This window comes from Halichoerus grypus, chromosome 5 (assembly GCF_964656455.1).
Source record: "Halichoerus grypus chromosome 5, mHalGry1.hap1.1, whole genome shotgun sequence".
Classification (NCBI taxonomy): Eukaryota; Metazoa; Chordata; class Mammalia; order Carnivora; family Phocidae; genus Halichoerus; species Halichoerus grypus.
This window is the reverse complement of record NC_135716.1, coordinates 80,499,004-80,524,751: the sequence shown is the minus strand read 5'-3', so window position 1 is coordinate 80,524,751 and position 25,748 is coordinate 80,499,004. Positions and strand designations below refer to the sequence as shown.

Below are 25,748 nucleotides of genomic sequence, written 5' to 3'. Positions count from 1 at the left end.
GGTAGTGTCTTTCACTTGCTTCCCGGATTTTCAACTGTTGCCTTTTCTGCACACCGACTTTCTGGCCCTGAGAAAGCCCTGGGGGCAGCAGCAGTACCTGTGTGAAACCCTCACCCAGCCAGACTCTGCTTGGGGGGTGTCTGCAGCCAAAGACCAACTGAGGCCAGGCAGCACCTGAAGAACGAACGCCTTTCAAAGAAAGACATTTCCGCCGTCTTCAGAAAGGAGCGTCCTTTTGTTCTCTTTCCAGAAGGTCACATGGCCAGTCAGCCTCCAACAGAGCAGAAGAAATTCCTCAGGAGTTCCCTTGAATTGTGCTTCTGTTCTGTATCAGGCCACAAGTGGTCGGCGCACTGTTTACAAGATACCCTGTGGCTTCTCAGAGTGACCTGGTTTCAGAGAGCGGGTCCCAGGTGAAACATGAAAGCTGTCCAGCGTCCAAGGCCTTTGTCTGTGAGGCATGTCAGACCATTTGATTCAGAGAAAATCTGTGCCTTGGGAAAGGAGTTTGCACAATGGAGTTCCTCGATTCGTTAAGGAATCTGGCAGACTGTTAATTTGTGCAGGCTAATAAGGCTCCAGTGATCCCTCTGCCTGATAAAAACAAAAACAAAAACAAAAACAAAAACAAAAACAAAAACAAAAAAACCCTTCCAATCACTTGGTACTTAGAAAGCACAAGATCCCAGGAAGGAGAAAAGTCGTTATTTTTGCTTCTACAGAAAAATCAATATGAACACATTTCCCTTCTTCTTTTCTGTTACTGTTTTTTCCCTGGAGTTCATCTGTAGGCAAACACATTTTAAGTCATTTTGACAAGAGAGCAATTGGATCTTTTCCGTGTTGTTGGAGGAGAAAAACACCAGCTGAGTAAGAGTTTAAAGTTCTGTTAAGGGAGTAGAGCAGAAGTTGTTTTTCTTAATTAAAAAGTATAAAGTCAGATTTGATTCCCCTTCATCTCCTCTCCACCTGTTAAATAATCCAATTAATTTTTAAAAAGAAATGTCATGAATACATGAAGGAAAAGTTTTACTTTGTACACTGCTTAAAAATGCACCTTTCCACCTGTCCTGGGACACCCAGTTTCAGAATTATCTCTGTTGGATGTGTGCACTTACTCGCGATAGGTTTGGGAAATGTTGGAAAATGTGAACTGTATTTTCTGCTTGGACATTACAAAGATTGTTCTCCGCAGTTCCACAGCCCTCATGGAAGACAGAGAGCCTGAGCTTCGTGGGAGAATAACATCATGATATAAATGAAAGACGAAGAGCATGCAAGAGATAGAGATGAAAGGAAAATGAGAGAGGACATCCTAGCAGCAGAGCTCCGTCCTCAAGTCCCATTAAAGGAAAACACCAGAGTTAATGAGAGTGCTGAGCCCTCTTTATCCCATATTTATTTTGGCCAGATGTCAGCCTTCCATATGAAGATTGGAGGAACATAGGAAACGCCAATTCCTGAGTTGCAGAGCTCCCGCATCTGATGGCTACCAACCTGTAGCATGCGAATAGTGGAAGAGCCTCCTTTAGTAACTCATGATGCAATTTCCTCCACATTAAATGTTTTCATTTCATGGTTCTCGAAAATGAAGTATGCTTTAATATAATTCGAGGCCTCAAATTCTGCATACATGTTCTCAATCAGTGATGAAAGGATCGGATTCTCCATCGAGCTAGTTGTAAACAAGCATGTCCTCTGTTGCACTTTTAAAGATATTACCTCTCTCTCCCAAAAGGTGACAATTAGTGCATAACTTCCAAGTATTTTCTGAGCTGTTCTTCTTTTACTGCAATCTAAAATTGCTCAGAAGTACCATTTTGAACCAAAACAACAACAACAATATTGTACCTAGGAAAAGTTTTTATATGCTGCTCACTTATTTCAACTCTTCATCTCTAGTTTCCTAAAATGCAGGTAAGAAGCAATATGATTACGATTTTATTTTAAATGTGGCAAGTTAAAAACTAAAAGAATTTACCTGAAGTCACATAGTATTTCAGCAAGGAAAGGAAAGCCCCAACTCCCCCTCTTTGTGTTGTTCCTCATGTAGCCTATATGGACAAAATAAGGTTTGCCTATAATGTAGTCCTTTAGAATTTTTCTCTAAGGTCTTGATTTCTGTGTGTTTGTTACCTAACACTATACAATAAAGATTAGTGGACAAAGATTTTGTTTCCAAAAGGTGTTGGTGATAAGAAGTCTGATTCTGATTGCATGATACTCTTTATACCTAATTACCTTCAACAAAACAGACATTCTGCATACATTCTATGACATAGGTTTATGCCTGGCTTTACACTCTCTTTATGCTCAGGCTGCTGTCAAGAGCAAATGACAAGCTTGTATGTATACACATACATCAATGCCTCCATGGATAGGGTGGTCAGTATTTTCAGGAAGCTGTCCTTACAACATTTATGGAAACACAGTGTGTCATTAGGAAAGCCCTGCGACATTATAACATTGCAGGTGCAGTTTTGGGAGGAGCCCTGCAAGGTCAGATGCATCAGGTACATTGCATAGGATGCTAGGGAGTGGGGACTTGGCCCCAGGGCACCTCTGCTGCTAGTGTAGGCTAATCATTTCACCTATTTCAGCCTTCATCTTCTCGTGTATAAAAGAAGCTGCGGGCGTTAGAAATGCACAGGGCACAATGCCAAAGCCCCTCCATCTCAAGATTGGGGAGGGTTTAGTGGGCTGAGCTCTGAGCTCAGCCTTAGACAGGGCAGGTTTCAGCAAGCCCCAGACTGGCCTGTCCTACAGAGTGGGCTGGACGGTGGGCAAGTTGGGCTGGCCATGAAAAGGCATGCTTGGAAAGCCAGGGCTTACCCCGGGCACTGTGAATATTAGCCCTAATCTGCAGTTCACGTCCTAGCTACTGGGGGCCCGGCAGGACACAGTATGGCATTTTGGTAAGAGCCTGGGCTTTGGACCTTGGCAAGGGACAGACTAGATGTTAAATCCGTGATCTGTCACAGTGAGTCAACCTCTCAGGGTGCTCATCTAAAAATGGGGATAATAGTACTGACCTCACAAAATTGCTCTGAAAATGAAACAGATATGAAACACACTTTAATATATAACAAGTATCTTGTAAATGTTCCTTCCTTCTCAGTGCTTGGGGTTTTGGTCTGCCGAGTGCTTGGTCTTAGAGCCTCAGGGACATCCAGCAGGGCTGGGGAGGCAGGACCCATGTAGCCAGCTGATGACCCTTCCAGCTCTGACTTCCTTGTTAACGTTTTGAGGCCAGATGTGGTCCTCGGGACCCATTTGAAGGCTTTGCTGGGGAGATTCCTGTTTGGTGGCAACATACTGGGCTGAGGTCAAGCGGGTGTTAATGCTGACAGTGTAGCTGGGAACTTCCTTGGGAACTAAGGGAGGACCTGAGGGTCAAGGACAGGGAGAGGTGGGCACACTGTGCTGCTTCTGTTCCTTCAGCTTTCCTTCTTGAGGCCTAGAAATGCTAGAATGAAGAGGAGGATTCACTCTTGGCTTTTAACCTTGAGACGTAAATGCAGACACAGCCCTTGGTTCCTGTTACATTGTAGTGAGTAACATCTTGGTGCATTCACCCTGGAAGCATGCTTCCCTGTTAAATGTGGCACATGCAGTTTGTCCGGAGATGGTCTGACTAATATTCTTTGCAACTAATAAAGAGGGTGTATGTGCTGTCACAGTGCATGAAGATTTCATCTTGGCTGGGGAAAGAGTTCACAGTGACCAGAGCGTTGACCCTCATGCAGCCTCCTTCGTGTGGGTGCTGGCCCCCTCCCAAGGCACAATCCCACCTATAGGACATTCTTGCTCAACCTCAGTCCTGGGAGGGGAGCAGAGGGAGGAGTGGCTGGCCCACTGGAGGAAGGGACTGACAGTGCAAGGCACATAGTTGGTGCTAACGAAGCGCTTTCTGAACAAAGGCTTGGGTACAGCACAGAGAGCTGCACAACCCCTGCTCATCGTTGTGAAGCTCCAGTATTATTCAGGGCTCAGCTCAAAGGCTGGAGGCCTCATCGCTACTGAGCCAAGGACTCTATTATATCTTCCTATGTATGTCCTTTTTAGTTCTCCTACCATCATACAATCTGTGAGGTGTGTTTACTTGTTTATTGTCTATTTGCCCCTCCTACTAGAGGGCAAACTCTGTCCCATAATGTAAGAGAGATTTCCTCATCTTATTCAATACCTAGAATGCTACCTTGTCCAAAGTAGGCACTCCATAAATGTTTGCTGAAGTTTTTAAAGTGACTTATGATGATCATTAGATACACAGATGTGAAATGCAGCAATACATCAATTACCTAGAAGTCTAAATTTCAGCAACATGAATCCTCTGGAAAATGTCTTTGAACGCAGAAATGAAAAAGCACTTATGTCTGAAGTATCAAGAAAAAACTCCTTACACATGAAACTAGTACTCCACTCTTTCAATCTTGATAGCGGGCTACACTGACTTCTAGTAGCATAAAAGTCTTAAACCGAGTTATCTCATTTTCTAGTCTATATCAGAGAAGTAAATATGAACGATGTTGGAGGTAGACACTGATGTGACAGTTTTCTGCCAGACCAGGGAGAGAAGTCAGCATAGGGTTCCGTGAACACGTAAGACAGTCAGAGAACTTCTACTTATGACCCAGAGTCCTCCAGAATCCTGCAGTAAACAAAGGGGAAAATAGATGGTTCACTGGAACATACATTTAAGGCCTATAGAAGTACTTTTAAAAAATTATTTATTTATTTTAGAGAAAGAGAGAGAAGGTGGGTGGAGGGACAGAGAGAGAGAGAATCTCCAGCAGACTCCCCACTGAGTGCGGAGCCCTACCTCACAACCTTGAGATCATGACCTGAGCTGAAATCAAGAGTCCAATGCTTAACTGACTGAGCCGCCCAGATGCCCCAGCCTATAGAAGTACTTTAATCACGTATTGTTACTTTATAGCTGGAGGCACTTGAAAAAGTAAGCTTCACTTCTCTGGTGGTCATTTTGTTATTTTTCCATTGCTGTTGATTTTGTTGACAGTGTTCATTTTGTCTTGAAGAGAAAGTATGTTGTTGCCTTTGAATTCCCATATGAATATACTTCTTTTAATATTTAAGGTTTTGTAATACTTGGACTTTACTAAATTACTTAGATATATCCCAGAGATTAGTTCTTGTCTATAGACAATTATATCTGGAATATGGCTGAGTTACCAAAAAAGACTGACAAATTTTAGTGTTGTAAACAAGGCTATGTGTGCCTAACACAGCTGTTCTTATTTTTAACTGCTTTTGTGTGAGAAAACAAAGAGAAATATTACATAAAGAACAGGATGTTTTGGATGTCCACCTCTACTGCATTACCTAATACTGTACTTGCAGATTTTGTAAGATTCATCTGCAGGTGTTGAGAGCATTAAAAATGTGTATTATTACACTCTAGGCATTGGTAACAAAGCAAAGTTGAAAACACAAGTGTGTTGGAGGTGATGCCAGGGGTAAGTCATGTATTAGCTTGGATTGGAATGATGGTGCTGACTTAGTGTAGATAATTTACCCATGGGTTGTCTCCTACTTGTGTCATCATGGGCAGTGATCTAACTTTTGGGAGGGGGCTTGGTTTCTATATTCCTGAACTGGGGAACACGACCTGTCTGTGGCTGTTCTGCGAGGGCAACTGCACAGTCACATGAGATGTTGGGTGGAGAGAACTTGGAACACTGGGTGTCTCCCATGGGATTCATTCTTTGAATTTTTACTCAAAGACATCCTCACCTCTGAGTCAATTGTCGCAAGAACCTATGAGGTACCCATGTTTTACAGATGAGGAGTCTCACTTCCAAGGTCAATTTAGTGGGAGATGAATTTGGATCTTGTATCTCTCGGCTCCTGTTACTCAAAACAACATAGGTTGTAAGGTATAAAATTAAATAAGGCACAACTCTGTGACTATACTTCAGAGGGATAAAAACATGCCCTGCATCTGAGAATGGCAGAATTTAGGTCTCTTTGGACCTAAAATGTCAGAGCAATGTTGAAGAAGAACTCTCACTTCTCCAGTTAGAATGACACTGAGCATTTCTCGACAAGACAGACTGAACTTTAATAGCCTCTCCTTGTCAGGTTCTGGTCTATCAGAGTTTCACAAACCCCAGGCCAAATGCACAATTTCAAGGAGCACAACATCCTGATTCAACAGTGGATTTGAGGTACAGCACCACCATTTTCTCCTAGGATATAAATATAGGTCCCAGCTTCCCTCAGCCCACTCAGTGATGTTTATGGAGAAGGGAAACAGAAAGCAAACTCATTGATTTAATACTAGTATCACTGCCACTCATTGACAACTACTCTGAGGGATAATGTGAGCATCATCTCATTTCCTTCTCTCAGAAACCTACTTACTGTAGTGCATAATCTTTAAAAGACAGATGGCCTGGATTGAAATCATACTTCTCCCATCTCTGTGATCTGAGGCAGTTACTTAATCACTCTAGGCCTCAGTTGCCTCATCTGTAACATGAGAGGGCTGCAGTGGGATGTAAGTTAGATCTGGCATAAGAAAGCCACCTAGGCAATGCTCACCACACAGTAAATGTTTGGTCACTGTCAACTGTTGCTTTAGTAGTAAAGCCTATCTTCCAAGTGGGAAAAGTGAGTTTCGAGAAGTGAAGTGATCTACTCAAAGTCACACAATTAGGCAGCTAGACTGCTGGTTTCCCTCTTACACACAGTACTCGTCCAAAGCTCACAACAAAGCCTACAATGCAGGAGGAAACTGAGGATTGGAACTTTGCCCCCTTTTGAGTAGGGCTTCCCCTTTTGACCCAGGCTTTTGCAAGCCTAAGGCCAGGGAAAGGCTTGGATTCTATGAGCAAAACCCTGACAGTTTCCATTTTCAACAGCTGTCATTTATTCTGACATCAATTCTGAAGTCTCTGCATCTTACTCAAAGCAATCAAATACAGACCACAAATGAATAGTGCTACTGCATAATGGATAAAATGCTAGCCTTTGTTTTTTCTTTATAAAGCTCACCAAGATAAAATATTTTTCTTGAAATCATATGCCCATAATTCTCACTAACTACTTGGCAGAAGGTGACCGTGGTCTGAGGGTAACTGATTTTTATTTTGGTTTATCTTTGCAAGGGGTTTGGGCCATCACTCATGCCTTGTGTAGTGTACACTAACTTCTAGTTTTGGTTAGAAGACCTGATTGCTAGGATTTTTGGCCAGGCTGCTGTGGATTTCATGCTGGCTCTTGCCTTGGTAGCTATGAAGTCAGAGAACACTATGGGAGTTTTGTGGAGATACTTTCCTGGGAGGGGAAAGAGGTAGGCTTATGTGTTAAATCAGGGTTTCTCACTGTGGCACTACTGACATTTTGGAAAAAGTCATTCTGTATTGAGGGGGAGGGGGCTGTCCTGTGCACTGTAGGAAGTTTAAGCAGCATCTTTGGTCTCCACCCACTAGATGCCAGTAGGACCCCAATCATGACAACTAAAGTGTTTCTAGACATTGCTAAATATCCTTTGGTGGATAAATTACAATTGAGAACTATTGTGTTCAAAGTTTGGAGTTCTTGGCTTTTCCAGGGTATTCAGAGATAGAGGGCATTTTAGCATACCAGTCTGAGTCTGCATGGGGTAGGGAGGGACCAAGGATTATATGCATATTAAAATGCATAGTAAATAAATATAATGGCTATTTTGTCTATATAGGTATTCACATTGTGGCACATCTGGCTTTTTTTTTTTTTTTATGGTTAACTAAATTGTTTTGCAATGATCTTGTACATCCATAGGCATATTGGGCGTTGCTTTTCACTGTTTAAAACACTTGCTATGGGTAAATATGTCTGATCCTTACACATATCACCCTCATCTCTTTAGAAAATAAATTCCACAAAAAAAGAAGAAATGTTTGGAATATGTATATATAATACGTTAACTGTCATATTAGGACTACTGTGTGGTTTTCATTTCTTCTGTCTTGGTTTCTTTGAAGCCCAAAGCATGTTTACGTGGCTGGTCTAAATCTTCCTCCTTACCCCTACTGGGCAGAATTAAGACAACAGGAATAAGAAGAAAGAAAAAGAAAAAGAAAGGAGCAGATTTCTCTATGGCAGAATTAGAAGTGCCTGGGACTCTTCCAGGCACAACCACTGTGTCTCAGGGTGTGTGTGTGTGTGTGTGGTTTGGACTTGGTTGTGTTTGTCCCAGGCAGGCTTTTCAGTCTCCTTTACAGCCCAGAACAGAAAAGGGCAGTGAGGAAATGTACTGAACTGCTGCTGGGAAGATAGAGCTGCTTTGTGGAGCTTGTTTCAAGTGGGTTTTGCTTTGAATCTACAAGTTCATTCAAATCCAATCACAGCAAAATTCATAGATTGTGATGTCATGTGGATGGAAACCATAAAAGGACTGTATAAGATGCTTTCTGCCAGATGTTACTCATGGCTTCAGGAAACTCCCCCACCCGCCAGTCTTTTTCTTTCTTTCTTGCTTTCTTTCTTTTCTTTTCCCCCTTTGCTTTCTGAGCCAAGACTTCAGGGCTGTGCTTTACTGAGCCTCACTTTCATTTACAGGTTTTTCTTTTTTTAATAGCCAGTGTGTCTAAGGCATGACATTTGTGCTACTACTTCTCTATACTTATATCACTAATTTATTTTCATATTAAAATGGGAATATATCCTTCTAATTGTATAGACAGCCATGTTGTCTAGGGCAGGGGAAGAGGGGGTAGGGCAGAAATTAATCAGTAACCAGGTTCACGTGTTTATTGTTTTAAAGCTAATTGGATTGAGAAAGTCCCTTTTGGATGGCCCTTGTGAAGTCCCATGATGCAACACTAACTTTCCCTGGCCTCTGGGCAGACTGGAGAGTTCACTCTTTTTCATCACTGTGTGGTGGAGCTGGAGTTTAGTAAACCAGGGTTGTCATTGGGGATGACTTAAGGAAGGGATATACTGTAAGTCTGTTTAAGGGAAGGAGTGAGCCTCAGGCAATGGAAGGTTAAAGGAAGAGGATGGTTGAAACCTCTGTCTTGGTTTCTTTGAAGTTCAGGGACCCCGGGCATGGATATGGAAGATCAGGGACCCAGGGCATGTGCCTTCATCCCTGTGTCTGTCACACTAGGGATGTTGTGCTCGCTCAACGCACTGTCTCTCTAACCTGGCCCAGCTTCTGCATTGCCCCCTCTGGATAGGAACTGTACCCACTCCCTCGGGATTGCTTTAGAACTAGGATCACTATTGCTTGCCTGTGCTGAGTATTTTCTACTTAGAGAAAATCAAATCCCATCTCCTCCTGATATAATTCCTGAATGATACCAAAGTGTAAGTGTGCGTTAGCTCAAACTATCAGACACAGGCAGTGGAATCTTAGTAATCTAATTAACAAATAAACAGAGAAGTGGCTTAGAAGTCAGACCTACTTAATGATCTTTGTCTCAGTCTAGACATCTGAGTGAGCTGAATTCCCAGGAGTACCACCAAATGATTTATTCACTCTCCCCGAATTGCCAAGGATGCTCAGATATCACCGGCTGTATGAGGTCCTCCTTGGTTTTTAGAGAATTACATACACCTTTTTCTGGGCTGTGGTGCTCACTAACTCTTATTACAATGCTTACCATTTTGTTTTACACTGTTTGTGCCCGTGTTCTCTTCCTAATGTCACATTTCAGAATGTGAGTTTCTTCAAAGAAGATAATGGCTTCTTGAGAATCACCTTTACACTGCACACACTGATTGATGATTGACTCAATAAACGTGCCTGTAAAGTTCTGTTGAGAAAAGAATTAACAAATAAATGAGGATAAGTCCTCTTGTACAAGAGCCCTCCTGATCGCTCCGTTATTCTCAGTTTGAAAATGCTGTGATGTGGTAAGCTAGAGATAGATCAGAAGCACCCACACAGAAGAGACGGGAGGAGTGCTCACAATGCAAAAGTAATTCCATGGAATGACTGCAATTGTTTAATGGCAATGAGTTCTCCATCTCCTCCCTCTTCCTCTCTCTCCTGAATTCCTCCTCCCTGTTCTTCTACCCTGTTCCTGTTTTCCAGCTTCTTCCTAGGAAGGAGACTATACTCAGTCTTTAAAGAGCTCAGCTTTATTTAATAACTAGTTATTGGGCACCTATTATGTGTAAAGCACACGTTAGATGCACTGTGAGATGCCTCCAAACACTTTACAATCTAATTGTTCCTCAAGTTACACTGAAGACTTATATATCAGTGTGTATCTGCTGGTCATTTGTGCATGTGCTTGACAAACTGCCCTCAGTCACCTGTTACTTGTCAGGAGTTGTGCTGGGGATTGAGGACGTATAGTGATACGATATACAGAGTTCTTTTATTTCAGTCAGAATGTCAGTTTTCCTGGCAGAAAGCACCCTCAAATTGGGTATTTTGAGGGGAGCATAAGACTAGAGGAGGCTGTCAGCGGAAGCTGGAAACGGCCTGGCACCTGGGGAATAAAGATGTTGCAGGGAGACAAGCAGAGCATCAACAAAGTGCACTGTGGATGAGGTCTCCCCAGTGATGTGTGGTGTGGGGGTGGGTCCTTGTGGAGGGCTGTAGACTTAATTTTGATTTTAAGGTTTGGCTCGAATTTCCCCTACTAGAGAGAAGGGAAGCGTTTAATCCTTCTTCTAGAAGCTGATGTGTAGAAGGACCAGCTCTCCAAGACAAGGTCTCCAGCAGGCTGGCAGTAGGGCTGCCCCCACAGTCAGGAAATGGGAGGACAAGGGTCTCCACCCAGGGACATCTCCTGAGGGGACTGAAGGGCACAGTGGAAGAGCAGGTTGGCTCTGGCCATGCAGATTTTCAAGATTAAGAAGCACAATCTTTTTCATATTAAAGCAGAGGGGAAGGACTGCAAGGCTTTGAACAGGGGATTCGGCTGTGCTGTAATGGTGGTGTGATTGGCATGGCAGGGCTGTGCTGAGTGGGCCATGAGTGGAGAGCTGCTGGCTGGCCTTGTCCACCCTCACATTTCCAAGCATGGGGCAGGGCCTGACACTCAGAGGGCTGCTACAGAAATTAGAACACGAATGAGGGCCTGTGTTACTGAGAGTGTGATGTCATCTTTGGGAGAAGTTAGAGTCAGGACGGCTGAGTTAGTCGAGTTTGGGAAGGAAGATAATGCATTTGCTTGCTGAGGTACTGAATTTCGAATGATGATGTGAAATTCAAATGAAATGAAATGTCTCATTTCAGCCGGAAGAATAAACCTGAGGAGGACGTCAAGATTTAAATTTCAAAGTCATTAGTATAAACTGTGAGTACAAGATAATTGTTGAGGAATGCAATATGTAGAGAGAAGAGGAGAAGGCCCAGATCTCAGTCATGGGGTCAACCACCATCACGCAAGAGGTGAGGGATGGAAGCTTTAAAGAGATGAGATGTCTGTCAGGAAGGGGTGTCCGGCAGAGACAGAGAAGCTGGAGGGAGCTTCATATACAGAGAAGCAACAGAGAATTAGCAGTAGCTGGAACAGGCTTGCCAGAAAAAACACGCTATTATGTTTGAGTCCTCAGTTCAGAAGAGACACAATCAATGTGTTGTGGATCCTGCCATTAGTTCAGTGAGCCTAGGCACTGTGGCCCATGTGAGCGGTAGATCTGGGACCCAGATTACAAGGATTTTCCAGTTAGTTTCTGATTATAACCTTTCCACTGACAGATTTCTAGCCATGTGTTATGAAGGTAAAAATCCTTCTAGATAAATAATTTTTACTATAATTAAGTCATACATGTGAAGATGTTTTGTGTTCAGGGAGTAGAGTATGTTCTTGATGTTTCTATAAGAATTCTTCATCTCTTATCCGGTTTAATGTTATTTTAAAATAGTGCTTGTGGTTTAATCATTTTTTTGAGATCTTGCTACTAGATTTAAAAAATCTGTAGCTAGATGCCAAGATAATTTGCTCATATAATTGTTTTTGAAGCAGATCTTATGCAAGATATTTTGTACTGGTAAAGCTGCACAGTGCATCTGCTAACTTGTAGCCAGATACCAAGAAGGACCCCAGCTGATTAGCAAATTGTACCCTTGCCAGGGAGTGGATCTAAGGCACATGTGGCCTTCCTCATGACTCAGAGGAGGTGGGGACTAAAATCTTGTGGGATGAAGAAGCCTGGCTGGATGCCGGGATCCTCTTGCTGCTGAGATAAGCAGTTCTTCTCTGGCCAGCAACATTTGCCCCCAGTCCCTGAGGACTGAGCCCCAGCTTCCTCTCCCATTCTCCAGCCTTCTCCCCCTACCCCACATCCTGGGGGTTCTTGAGCCATCACAACCCAACCCTAGAAGAAGCATTGCCCATCCTGGGCTTTTGCCTGCAATCTTAACTTTGGGGTGCACCTTATCTCTTTGTTTATGTTAAGTCCTGAACAGGGTCAATAAAGTCACTGCAGAAGGACTGGGAGGCTCACCCAGATCCATTTGAGCTTGCGATGTTACTGTTCCTGGATTCCTGAGTCTGGCAAAATGCGGGGGGGGGGGGGGGGGGGGGAGGAGAATTTCAACCAGAATTACCATAAAATTAAAAACAGTTTTCAGAAGGCATGGCCACAGTCTGATTGAAGCTGGTGGCTGCTAGGGACTTGTGACTGTTTAAAAAAAATGGTTCCTGTCTTCTTTTTATTATAACTTAGCTAGCAACGACCGTGTAGGCGGCAGGCAATCAGAAATAAACGTCTAACTTGGATTTTGCACAATTGGGTCCTGCTGCAAAGCACACTGCCTGCCCACTGATCCAGCTTGAGTTTTACAGGGACAGCAAAGAGGGATAGTTTCAGGACGCGCAGGGTCCTTCCGGGGCTGCACTGGGGATTCGCTGGTTTACAGGTCGCTTCTGATTAGAAGGCAGCTAGCTGTCCTGCTCCCTCGTTCTATTCGGGGAACACCACAAAAACACATCTAATTTCTTTAATTTTTTTTTTCCTGGGGCATTTTATTCTTCTTTTATTCCTTCTGCTCCCTCCTCTTTCTCTTTCTCTTGTTTTTACAATCTCCCCGTAATGACTAATTGGCAGCGTTTCCCAGCTTTTTTATGTTTCTCTTGCTCTGGTTACAAGTCGTACTAACCCAGGAATATCCACAGGGACCTATAGACAGCCAACATTTCCAAATGATGTACAGCATTCCCCTTTCTTTTAAAGTGTAAAACATTTACAAGGAAATGTACAAATGTATCAGGAACATTTCCCGGGTCGGTCATTAGCTCGGGCCCTCCCCGCGCCCAGAGAGCGCCCCCCGCACGGTCCCCTCCCGGGCGCACGTTTCCGAGTGCCAGTGGGGCGGCCCGCGAGACCGCAATTGCTCTGGCCCAGATTGACGAGCCTCCGATGCCCATTTACTGCGCGCGGCAGCCACTCTGGAGCCGCGGCACATCTGGATGGAGTCAGCTGCCGAGCGCCAGGGGCCAGCGCGGCCAAGCCAGCCGAGCGCGGCGGCAAGCGCGAGGGAGGCCGGCGCCCCGGCCGCCTCCGCCGGCCCACCCCCCAGTCCCCACCCGGCTGGGTTTCCTGATGTAAACAGAGCGGCTCTGCAAGAGCACAGCAACTCTGCTGAATGTGTCATTTAGTGCTCTTTATCTGCTTGGGGTCAAAATAGCGACTTAGAAAAACAGAAGCATTGCTTTGAATTTAAACAGCGAGAAGCCATAGACAGTACTGGTCTGTGAGGGGGAGAGGGAGGGGAACGCCTGAAAACCTAGCTCCTGCTTTTGTGTTTACTTGTTCCACTTTATGGTAATTTGGGGGCTAATTTCATTATCTACAGCCACATTGGAAACAAGACGCTGTTTTTGTTAATGGTGCGAAAGGCATGTGCGAGTTTCTGTGCAGTAGGTTGAAAGTTCCAAGCTCCCCACCAGCGCTCAATGCCCCACAGGCCTGCACCAGTCTGCGAAAGTGTTGAGACTTTGATTTTCCCAGAGGGAAGCAGGCAGCCCTGTTTCTAAAAGTGCATTGCTTTCTGTCCCTGAATGCCAGCCAAGAATGTGTTTCCTTCCTGGGTTCCCAGAAAGGCCCAGCTAAGTGCTTGGGGGCTGAAAGAACAGGTTTCCTTGCCTATATGGTGGATGCGCTTCTTCTCCCATTTTTTAAGGAATGGGAACTATTCTCCTTCTTCAGTTGTTCGCTCTAGCGTGTCTGGAGGAGCTGTTACCTTTCCCATTTAACTGTGTTGCTTCAGTTCTCTCTTCTGGCAGGGCATGATGAGATCTTAAGGATTTGGGTTCTGAACATTCATTAAGTAGAAATCGGCCAATAGGCTAAGGCAAAGTCATTTTGAAATAGATGGTAGAGAGGGAAAATACAAAACGATGGCAGAGCTTGTGTTGTCATCACCAATAATTAAAATGAAATGTAGACGTGTTTCCAGTGCAGTCACAAGCCATTTAAACCGTCGCGTCTAGAAAATTTCAACTGGCGGGCGTCATCCTCAGATGCTGGCAGAGCTTCCCTAACCCTCAAGTAGGGACTAGTTTTGCAAAAGTCTTTAAATGGAAATCAGGAGGAGCCCTGTGTGCATATCTGAGGGCAGAATTTGGCCAATATACAGGATCTGAGCAGGCTTGGGAGAAACTCTGAGTTGTCAGTGTAAGATTTCAGTAAGTGCAGCTTCATGTGGAGATTTGTGAAAATGTTTGAAGTCATCTGACCCAGTGTTTGGCCATCGTCAGGAGCACTTGCATTTTGAAAGAATTTTAGGTACATCCCTGTACTTTGAATAGGTTAATAAGGGCACTCTGTTCCTCTCTCAGTGTATTTTGATGAATTTGCCAGAAGTTGGGCCACAACTTATGGAGAGAACCAACATCCTATTTGGCAAATGGGTTGTCAGCAGCTTGGCCTGGTTGTTTGCTAAAGGAGATGGGGCTAAAACCCTTGGGTAAGGTGAGGATGGTTCTGAGCAATCCCCTGTACCTCCAAAGACAAATATAGGATTAGCCCCACCCCTCTACTCTCTTCACTGGTGAAATGCTAAGGAATAGGAATCTTCAATTACTTTCTGTGATCATTGTAACGTTTTAGCAAAGAAGTTGCAGGGAATGCAGAAACCTTCAGTTCAAAACAATTCTCTCTACCTTCTCACATTATTGATTTTTATATAAGTCCCATGGGAACAGGCAACAGGTTCCAAGTAGAGAATTCTTAATTTGCTATGTGAGAGACAAGTATGGTTACTTGGTTACTTAACTACTCCAAACCTCAGTTTTCTCACCTCTAATATGAGGATAACACTCTCTACTTCTTCGTGTAACCGGAAGTTAAATTAGATAATGCATATAAGGGCCCACATCAGTGCCTGTTACAGAGGAGTTACCAGATAAATGTTTGTAGAGGAAGACTTTTTATCCTACAGTTTGATTTTGTTTTATTATTATTTTTTTACTTCTACTTATAATAGATACAAGGAATATGAAGAAATTTTGATTTCTTATCCTTAAAGAGAGTTCTTAAAAATCCATTCCAACATATACCTTATGTTTTCTAAGACTGTGTTCCATCTTCAAACTCTGTGTCAGAGTGTATACTGATTTTTTAAGCCTGGACAATAAGTTCACTCTAACTATAACCTCATCTTTGTGCATCAACAATAGCAGATATGGTAGTTGGTTCTCACAGAGGCCATGATGTCATGCTAATCATACCCTTCTGTTTTGCACCTGGGCCACCAAGAACCTGTGTGTGTGTGCGTGTGTGTGTGTTTGTGAGGGGGCTCTCTCTGGGCCAAACAGGAACTCAGCTCAGAACTCTGACCCAATGTGGACCACAGTTTTTTTTTTTTTAATTTAACTAAAATTTTTATTGAGATAGTTGTAGATTCACATGTAGTTATAAAAAACAATGTGAGAGGGCGCCTGGGTGGCTCAGTTGGTTAAGCGACTGCCTTCGGCTCAGGTCATGATCCTGGAGTCCCGGGATCGAGTCCCGCATCGGGCTCCCTGCTCGGCAGGGAGTCTGCTTCTCCCTCTGACCCTCCTCCCTCTCATGCTCTCTGTCTCTCATTCTCTCTCTCAAATAAATAAATAAAATCTTAAAAAAAAAAAAAAACAATGTGAGAGATCACATATACTCTTTACCCAGTTTCCCACAATGATGACATTCTGCAAGACTATAGTATAATATCTCAGCTAGGATATTAATATTGACACAATTCGTACACCTTATTCAGTTTTACTTGCACTAATTTGTGCACATGTTTATTTGTTCTATATATTTTTATTTTTTTTTATTTTTTTTTTTATTTTTTTATTTTTATTTTTTTTAAAGATTTTATTTATTTATTTGAGAGAGAGAGAATGAGAGAGAGAGAGCACATGAGAGGGGGGAGGGTCAGAGGGAGAAGCAGACTCCCTGCCGAGCAGGGAGCCCGATGTGGGACTCGATCCAGGGACTCCAGGATCATGACCTGAGCCGAAGGCAGTCGCTCAACCAACTGAGCCACCCAGGCGCCCTATTTGTTCTATATATTTTTAATATCTGTGTGGCTCCTATGTACACCACCACAGTTAAGACACTAAAATGTTCCTTCCCCACAAGGATCCCTCCTGTTGCTCTTCTATAACCATACCCACTTCCCTCTGTCTCTCTCCCCCTTCTCTTCTGGTCCTTGGCAACCACTAATCTGTCCTCTATTTCTGGAATTTTGCCATACCAAAATATTATATGCATAGAATCACCAGTATGAAGATTTTGGGATTGCTTTTTTTCACTCAGCGCATTGTGGGATTCAAGTTGTTGCATATATCAATAATTTGCTGTTGTTGTTGTTTTTTTAAATATTTTATTTATTTTAGAGAGAGACAGAGAGAGAGAGCCAGTGGGGAGGGGCAGAGGGAAAGAGGATCTCAAGCAGACTTTGTGCTGACCTTGGAGCCTGATGCAGGGCTCAATCTCATGACCCTGAGATCATGACCTGAGCCAAAATCAAGAGTTGGACAATCAACTGACTGAGCCACCTAGGCACCCTAATAGTTTGTTGTTTTTTATTGCTGGATATTGTTCTATAGTATGTCTGTACCATATTTTTTTAATTCATTCACTTGCCGAAGGGTATTTGGACTGATTCTAGTGTTTGGCTGTTACAAATAAAGCTGCTATAACATTGTGTACAGGTTTTTGAAAACATAGGTTTTCATTTCTCTGGGATATATGTCCAAAAGTACAATTGCTCAGTTGTGTGGTAGTTTAATGCTTAATTTCATAAGAAACTGCCAAATTGTTTTAAGAATGACTATACCATTTTACATTCCCACCAGCAATGTATGAATGACCCAGTTTCTCCACATCTTTGTCAACATTTGGTGTTGTTACTTTTTTCATCTTGGACATTCTGATTAGTGTATACTAATCTCATAGCGGTTTAAATTTTCATTTCTCTAATGGCTAATCATATTGACCATCTTTTCATGTGTTTATTTGCCATGTGTATATCCTCTTCAGTACATCCTCTTCATGTTTTTGTTCATATTTAATAGAATTATTATTATTTACTGTTGAATTTTGAGAGATCTTTATATATTCTAGATACTAATCCTTTGTCTGATACATGGTTTGCCAATATTTTCTCCCAGTCTGTAGCTTGTCTTTTCATCCTCTTCACATGGGCTTTCACAGAACAAAAGTGTTCAGTTTTGATGAGGTCCAGTTTATCAACTTTTCCTTTAATGGATAGGCTTTTGGTGTCAAGTTTAAGAACTCTTTTCCTAACCTTAGATCCTAAAAATATTCTCCTGTGTCTTTTATAAAAATTTTATAGTTGTGTATTTTACACTTAGGTTTAGGATCCAGTTTGAATTATTTTTTGTATAAGAGGTTTAGGTTGAGATTAATTAATTCCCCCTCACCCCCAGATGTCAGTTTTATCAGTATCATTTCTTGAGAATGTTAGCTTTCCTTCACGGAATTACTTCTGCACCTTTGTCAAAAGTCATTTGAGAATATTTTTCTGATTCTATTTCTAGGTTCTCTGTTTTATTTGATTGATCTATGTGTTTGTCCCTTTGCAACACTTCACTATCTTGATTATTGTAGCTATAAGACTTGATACCAGATAGAGTGCTTCTTCCCACTTCTTTTTTTCAAGATTGTTTTACCTTTGTTTGTGGCTTTCTATAAAATTTTTAGAATAAGCCTGTCTATCTATAATAAAACCTGCTAGGTATAGGATAAGAATTAAATTAACCTACAGACCCATTTGGGGAGACTTGACATCTTTATTTACTATGTTGAATTTTCCAGTTCATGAACATGGTATATCTCTCCATTTATTTGTGTCTTCTTTTATTTCTTTCATTAGTATTTTGTAATTTGCAGTATACAGTGTCTGTACATGTTTTGTTAAGTATATATCTAAGTATTTCATTTTCTTTAGAGTGATTATAAATGGTAATTTGTTTTAATTTTAGTTGCTAAATGTTCATTACTAGTATGTAGAAATGAGATTTATTCTTTTGGGGGGTGCCGATCTTGTATCCTGAAACTTTGTTGAACTTACTTTTTATGTCTAAGGGATTTTTGGTATATTCGTTTGGATTTCTACATAGACGATCATGTCATCTATAGATACAGACAGTTTGATCTCCTTCTTTCTAATACGTATGGCTTTTGTTTCTTTTTCTTTTTCTTGCAGTGGCAGAAGTTCCAGTACTATGTTGAATAAAAGTGTTCCTGATCTTAGGGGGTAAGTGTTCAGTTTTTCATTGTTAAGAATGATGTTAGCTGTAGGTTTTTTGGTAGATACTAGATGCTGTTTATCAGGTAATTCACCTTTATTCCTAATTTCTCTTATTTTTATCATGAATGAATATGGTATTTTGTTAGATGTTTTCTCTGCATCAATTAATATGATTTTTTTTCTATTGTTGTTGATATGGTGGAATATGTTGATTGATTTTCAAATACTGAGCTAGCCTTGCATACATGGAACAATCCGATTGGTATTATTCTTTTTATACATTACTAAATTTAATATGCTGATATTTTACTGAGGATTTTTGCATCTAACTTCATTAGCTATATTGATCAATATTATTATTATTATTTGAACTTTGGTTTTGTTTTCAGGATAATATTGGCATCAAAAATGTGTTGGGAAGTGTTCCTTCCTTTTTTATTATCTGGAAGAGATTGTGTAGGATTAGTTTCAGTTTTTCTTTAAATGTTTGGTAGAATTCTGTCTAGTAAAAACTTTTGTCTTGGAGATTGCTTTTTCCCCCTCTTGGCAGATTTTTAATTGTGAATTCAATGTCTTTAATGATTATAGGACTATTCAGATTGTTGTTTTTATGTTGGATGACTTTTGGTGGTTTATGGTTTTCAAAGAATTGGTCTATTTCTTCTAAGTTGTAGAATGTATTAATATAAATTTGTTTATAGTATTTTTCTTATTATCTTTTAATGACTACAGGATCTGTAGTCATATCTCCTGTTTGTGAGTTTTGTCTTTATTTTTGTCAGTCTTGCTATAGGTTTGTCAATTTTATTAGTTGTTTTCATAGTACTAGCTTTTTGTTTCACTGATCTTCTCTATTATTTTCCTGTTTTCAATTCCATTGATATCTGCCTTTATATTATTTCTTTCTTTGGGATTTCTTTAGATTTATTTTTCTTTTCTTTCCCTAGATTCTTGAGGTAGGAACTTAAGCCTTTTCTTGTTTCTAATGTAAGTATTTAGTGCTATAAATGTCCCTCTTTACTACTTTGACAGCATCCTACTATTTTGAAATATTGCATTTTTGTTTTTATTCTGCTCTGTGTCTTTAAACATACTGTCTGTTGAGAAGTCTTTTTTGATCCATGGATTATTTAAGTTTGAAGATTTTTCTGTTGTCTTTTGTTATTGATTTCTGTCATGGAGAGAGAACACACTCTGTATGATTTTAATTCTCTTAAATTTGTTAACATTTGTTTTATCACCTAACATATGGACTATCTTAATGATTGTTCCAGGTACATTTGAAAAAAAATGTGTATTCTATTGTTGCTATGTAGTATGCTGTATATAAGTCAATTAGATCCTCTTGGTTGACTTTGTTTTTCAGGTCCTTTATATCCTTGCAGAATTCTATCTAGTAGTGCTATCAGTTGCTGAGAGAGGCAGTTGAAACTGTCAACTGGATGTGTAGATTAGTGTATTTCTCCTTTCCTTAGGATCATTATTTCTTCCTGGTGGACTGATCTTTTTTATCAATATATATGTCTTTCTTTGTCTCTAGCAATTTTCTTTGTTCTGAAGTCTACTTTATCAGACATTAATAAAGCGACTACTTCTTTTTTTTAAAAATTAATGTTTATATGATATATCTATTTCCATCTTTTTGTTTTCACTCTGCCTATATTATATAATAAGAGAGTTTTTTTGTAAGCATCATATAGTTGGATCATGTTTATTTTTTCACTCTGCTAATCTTTTTCTTTTGATTAGTATATTTGGACAATTTATATTTAGGTGATTATTGGTTGTGTTAGTACTTAAAAGTGTCACTTTATTTTTCGTTTTTTCAAGTTCTTGATCCTCTGGTTTTTTTCCTTCCTTCTTTATGGACTACTTGAACATTATCTTAGGATTCCAACTTGATTTATCCTTAGTATTTTAGTGTATCTCTTTGTATAGTTTTTAAAAAATATTTTATTTATTTGTTTGAAAGAGAGAGAGGAAATGAGTGGGGTAGGGAGGGGCAGAGGGAGAGGGATAAGCAGACTCCCTGCTCTCGATATAGGGCTCAGTCCCAGGACCCTGGAATCATGATCTAATCCAAAGGCAGATGCTTAATCATCTGAGCCACCCAGGTGCCCCTCTTTGTATAGATTTTGTAGTGGTTCCTCTGGGAATGAAAATATACATATATATATGACTTGTAATAGTTGACTCATATTAATATTGTACCATTTGCAATAAAGTGTGGAAACCTCACTTCAATTTAGTCTCATTTTCCTTCCGTGCTTTTAAATATCATTTTCTTATGAATCAGATGGTGTTACGACTTTTATTTCAATTATCAAATATAATTTATACAACTTATGAGGAAAAGGATTGTCTAGTGTATGTATCCATGTCTACTCTTCGGTTTTTCCATCTTCCTTCCTGATTCTTCTTCTATTCTTTCTTCTATCATTTCCTTTCACTTTGAAGTATTGTCTATATCCAATCTTTAAAGATTGACCTGTTAATGACAAATTACTTAGTTTTCCTTTATTTGAGAATTCTTTTTTCTCCTTCATTTCTGCAGGATAGTTTTGCTGGGTATAGAATTAATGGCTGACAGTTTTTGTTTTTGTTTTTGTTTTTTAATGGCTGAGAGTTCTATTACTTCAGCACTTTAAACATATTTAAAGTTTGTTTAATTTTTTGGATCTTTAGGCTTGTGTTTTTTGACAGATTTGTGAATTTTTCAGCTCTTTTTTCTTTAGCTATTCCTTTGCCATGTCCCATCCTCCCCATCTGTTTTCTTTATGGGACTCTGATGATATGAATGTTAAATCTTTTGTCTCATAGGTTTCTGAGGCTCTGTTCATTTTTTCTTTTAAAATCTATTTTCTCTTCTTTGTTATAATGGGTGAATTTTATTATCCTGACCTAAAGTTCACTGATTTGATCCTCTTAATCTCTGTTCTACTATTGAGCTTATCAAGCTAATTTTCATTTCTATTATTCTCTTTTTCAGTTCTATAATTTTCATTTCATTCTTTTTTATCTGTTCTTTCTTTTCTGAGATTTAATTTTTCCTTTGTTTCAAGAGAATTTGTAACTGATTGTTGAAACATTTTTATGATGGCTTCTTTAAAATCCTTGTCAGATAACTCCACTATCTGATTAATATCATTGGTAGTATCAGTTTATTGTCTTTTTTCATTTGAGTTGTTATTTTCCTAGTTCTCAGATGACAGGTGAATTTCAGTTGTATTCTGGACATTTTATCTGTTATGGCAGGAGTCTCTGGGCCTTATTTAAATCTTACATTTTAGCAGATAGTCACCCTGTTTAGGTTTAGTAAATGGTCTTAAACTATTTTTGTGGACTGTGGCTCCAACAGCTGTTTAATTTTCAGAGTCTTTGCAATGTTGTTTTGATCTGTTTGGTTTTTCTGGTTCCCTAGGACTCTTACTCGTCCCTGCTGGTGTGTCCTGAGAAGTGGGAGGCATTTCTCAAGGTCAGCTGATATGTGTCTCTCAGTGGGAGAGGGCTGTGGTGGAATCCCTGCACTTGTGTCCCAGGCTGCCCAGGTGTGTCTGGGCAGAGCAGGAGAGCCCCTGGCTGTTTGTGATAGACTGTTCCCATTGCTGTGGTGGGTCCTCCCTGGTGCCACTCCTTCACAGGTGTGTCTCATCAGGAAAGGGGCATCTCAGGCCTAGTAGGAAGGAAAGTCCCCCTCGCCACTGATTTCTGGTGGGGCTCCAATGGATGCCTGACAGTGGTTCACTTGGTCTTGTCAGAGGAACCCTGTTTCATCTGGAGGTTGGAACACCTGGACACCCTCTGTTGCTAGGTGGAAGTTGAGAAGCACCGTGCATGGTAGCCTTTGTCCACTGGGTGGGGACTGAGGCCAAGTGCTGTGCTCCTTCTCCAGTCTTGAGTCCTGGGCCTATCTGCCTTCCTTTCACCTTTCCCCCGAGTCTTCCTGGGATTACCTGGTGCATCATCCCAAGGTTTGTAGTTGTGCTTAGTTACAGGGATGGGGGGGAGGGGTGGTAGGGAGGATGGGCCTATTTCATCTTGTCCCTCCATATGTTTTGTTTGTTTGTTTTTTATCTCAGCCCCTTGTCAGTCAAATCATTTAGTGATTTATTTGGGTTTCCATCATGCAGTGCAGCAGTATGGTTGAGAGCTGAACCTAGGACATAACCTCCATTGGTCTGTTCATGTGGCCTTGACTAGTCAGTTCTTGGGCCTGGACATTGCTTCCAGAGATACAGTGCTCTATATACCCATTCCCTGGGCTTGTCCAGATGAATAAATGTTGCCATGGTGCAGTCACTAACAGTGCCCTCTCATTCCCTGAAGGGCTTTGTTGTGAGTCCTGTGGTGATCTTATCCATGGGCTGTTGTGAAGAATCAGAGTCAACCGAGGTAAAGTGTTTGGCACACTGGAAGGCCTTATAAATGCCACCTATTGTTATTATTATTTTATTTTATTATTTATGTTAGTCACCATACAGTACATCATTACTTTTTGATGTAGTGTTCCATGATTCATTATTGTGTATTTTTTTTTTCATCATGACAAGTGTTCTCTTTAATCCCTATCACCTATTTCACCCATCTCCCTATCCACCTCTCCTCTGGTAACCATCAGTTTGTTCTTTATAGTTAAGAGTCTGTTTCACAGTTTGTCTCTCTCTCTTTCCCCCCGCCCCTTTGCTTAGTTTTTTTGTTTCTTAAATTTCACATATGACTGACATCATATGGTATTTGTCTTTCTCTGACTGACTTATTCTACTTAGCATTATACTCTCTAGTTCCATCCATGTCATTGCAAATGGCAAGATTTCATTCCTTTTTATGGCTGAATAATATTCCACACATATTGTTATTATATGACTTTTTCTTCATGTCATATATACATTATATATGTCCTACAGTCAACCACTTATTAAATATTGAGAAAGTGCTATTTCCTTATTTTATTTTAGTAAACAGAAATATAAATAAAAGTGCCAATCTTTCCTTTCATATCCTAGGGGGTTGTCTAGTGTGCCTCTGGGAGCTCACTCCCCTGGATGAAGAAATCTCTGTGACAGACAGCCCTGGGGTGAGCCTCAAGAGTCTAATACCAACTGATGAACATAATCAGACAGTGAGTGAATAGATACACAGTTGCAGGAGGGCTGGATGACATTGAACTGAGAATAATGTACCATGATAACACAAGGTATTGATTTTGATATTTCTCTCCATTAACTTCATACCAGCTTTGTTGTTCCTGGGGCTGTTCTTTACCTGAGATAAGGAGAAAAGAGTGGTGCTTTGCCTCAGACTAGGACTCAGGTTATATATCTGGCTGTTGGAGAAAGTTGGGTAAAACCTGGTGCATTAATTGTGAAGAAAGAAAGCAATAATTTGAGCTTTGAGGATAAAATAGAAGAGAATACAGGAGGTTGTATCTATTGTTTTATGTGTGGTATTCTCTGATTAATATTATTTAATATTTTATGATACAATATAGCAACAAGTTAGAGCTCTGTTCTTGGGAGTAAGCAGTTTTGGGGGGGGGAAGATTTCATGATATTAATTTTTTTTATTATGTTATGTTAATCACCAAACATTATATCATTAGTTTTTGATGTATTGATCCATGGTTCATTCTTTGCGTATAACACCCAGTGCTCCATGCAGAATGTGCCCTCTTTAATACCCATCACCAGGCTAACACATCCCCCCACACCCTTCCCCTATAGAACCCTCAGTTTATTTTTCAGAGTCCATAGACTCTCATGGTTCGTCTCCCCCTCCGATTCCCCCCCTTCATTCTTCCCCTCCTGCTATCTTCTTCTTCTTCTTCTTCTTTTTTTTAAACATATAATGTATTATTTGTTTCAGAGGTACAGGTCTGTGATTCAACAGTCTTACACAAATCACAGTGCTCACCATAGCACATACCCTTCCCAATATCTATCACCCAGTCACCCCATTCCTCCCACCCCCCAACACTCCAGCAACCCTCAGTTTGTTTCCTGAGATTAAGAATTCCTCATATCAGTGAGGTCATATGATACATGTCTTTCTCTGATTGACTTATTTTGCTCAGCATAATACCCTCCAGTTCCATCCACATCGTTGCAAATGGCAAGATTTCATTCTTTTTGATGGCTGCATAATATTCCATTGTATATATATACCACATCTTCTTTATCCATTCATCTGTCAATGGACATCTTGGCTCTTTCCACTGTTTGGCTATTGTGGACATTGCTGCTATAAACATTGGGGTGCATGTACCCCTTCGGATCCCTATATTTGTATCTTTGGGGTAAATACCCAGTAGTACAATTGCTGTGTTGTACAGTAGATCTATTTTTAACTTTTTGAGGAACCTCCATACTGTTTTCCAGAGTGGTTGCACCAGCTTGCATTCCCACCAACAGTGTAGGAGGGTTCCCCTTTCTCCACATCCCTGCCAACATCTGTCATTTCCTGATTTGTTAATTTTAGCTATTCTGACTGGGGTGAGGTGATATCTCATTGAGGTTTTGATTTGGATTTCCCTGATGCCGAGCAATGTTGAGCACTTTTTCATGTGTCTGTTGGACATTTGGATGTCTTCTTTGGAAAAATGTCTGTTCATGTCTTCTGCCCATTTCTTGATTGGATCATTTGTTCTTTGGGTGTGGAGTTTAAGAAGTTCTTTATAGATTTTGGATACTAGCCCTTTATCTGATATGTCATTTGCAGATATCTTCTCCCATTCTGTCGGTTGTCTTTTGGTTTTGTTGACTGTTTCTTTTGCTGTGCAAAAGCTTTGTATATTGATGAAGTCCCAAGAGTTCATTTTTGCCCTTGCTTCCCTTGCCTTTGGCAATGTTTCTAGGAAGAAGTTGCTGCGGCTGAGGTCGAAGAGGTTGTTGCCTGTGTTCTCCTTTAGGATTTTGATGGACTCCTGTCTCACATTTAGGTCTTTCAACCATTTTGAGTCTATTTTTGTGTGTGGTGTAAGGAAATGGTCCAGTTTCATTCTTCTGCATGTGGCTGTCCAATTTTCCCAACACGATTTGTTGAAGAGACTGTCTTTTTTCGATTCCTTTTGATGGCTGCATAA

General features: G+C 40.8%; 2 long non-coding RNA genes across 2 annotated transcripts in view; both read left to right on the top strand.

Moving 5' to 3' along the window:
• LOC118536834 (uncharacterized) overlaps nt 1–22,184 on the top strand; it is a 41,766-nt gene extending 19,582 nt beyond the window's left edge. Inside the window, exons 4-5 of the long non-coding RNA XR_004917843.2 lie at nt 18,626–18,676; nt 22,092–22,184. This is a non-coding gene — a long non-coding RNA (uncharacterized LOC118536834). The remainder of the gene's footprint in view (nt 1–18,625; nt 18,677–22,091) is intronic.
• An 806-nt stretch (nt 22,185–22,990) lies between these two features.
• Nucleotides 22,991–25,748, top strand: part of LOC144381743 (uncharacterized) — a 102,122-nt gene continuing 99,364 nt past the window's right edge. The window contains exons 1-2 of the long non-coding RNA XR_013447525.1: nt 22,991–23,062; nt 23,674–23,864. This is a non-coding gene — a long non-coding RNA (uncharacterized LOC144381743). The remainder of the gene's footprint in view (nt 23,063–23,673; nt 23,865–25,748) is intronic.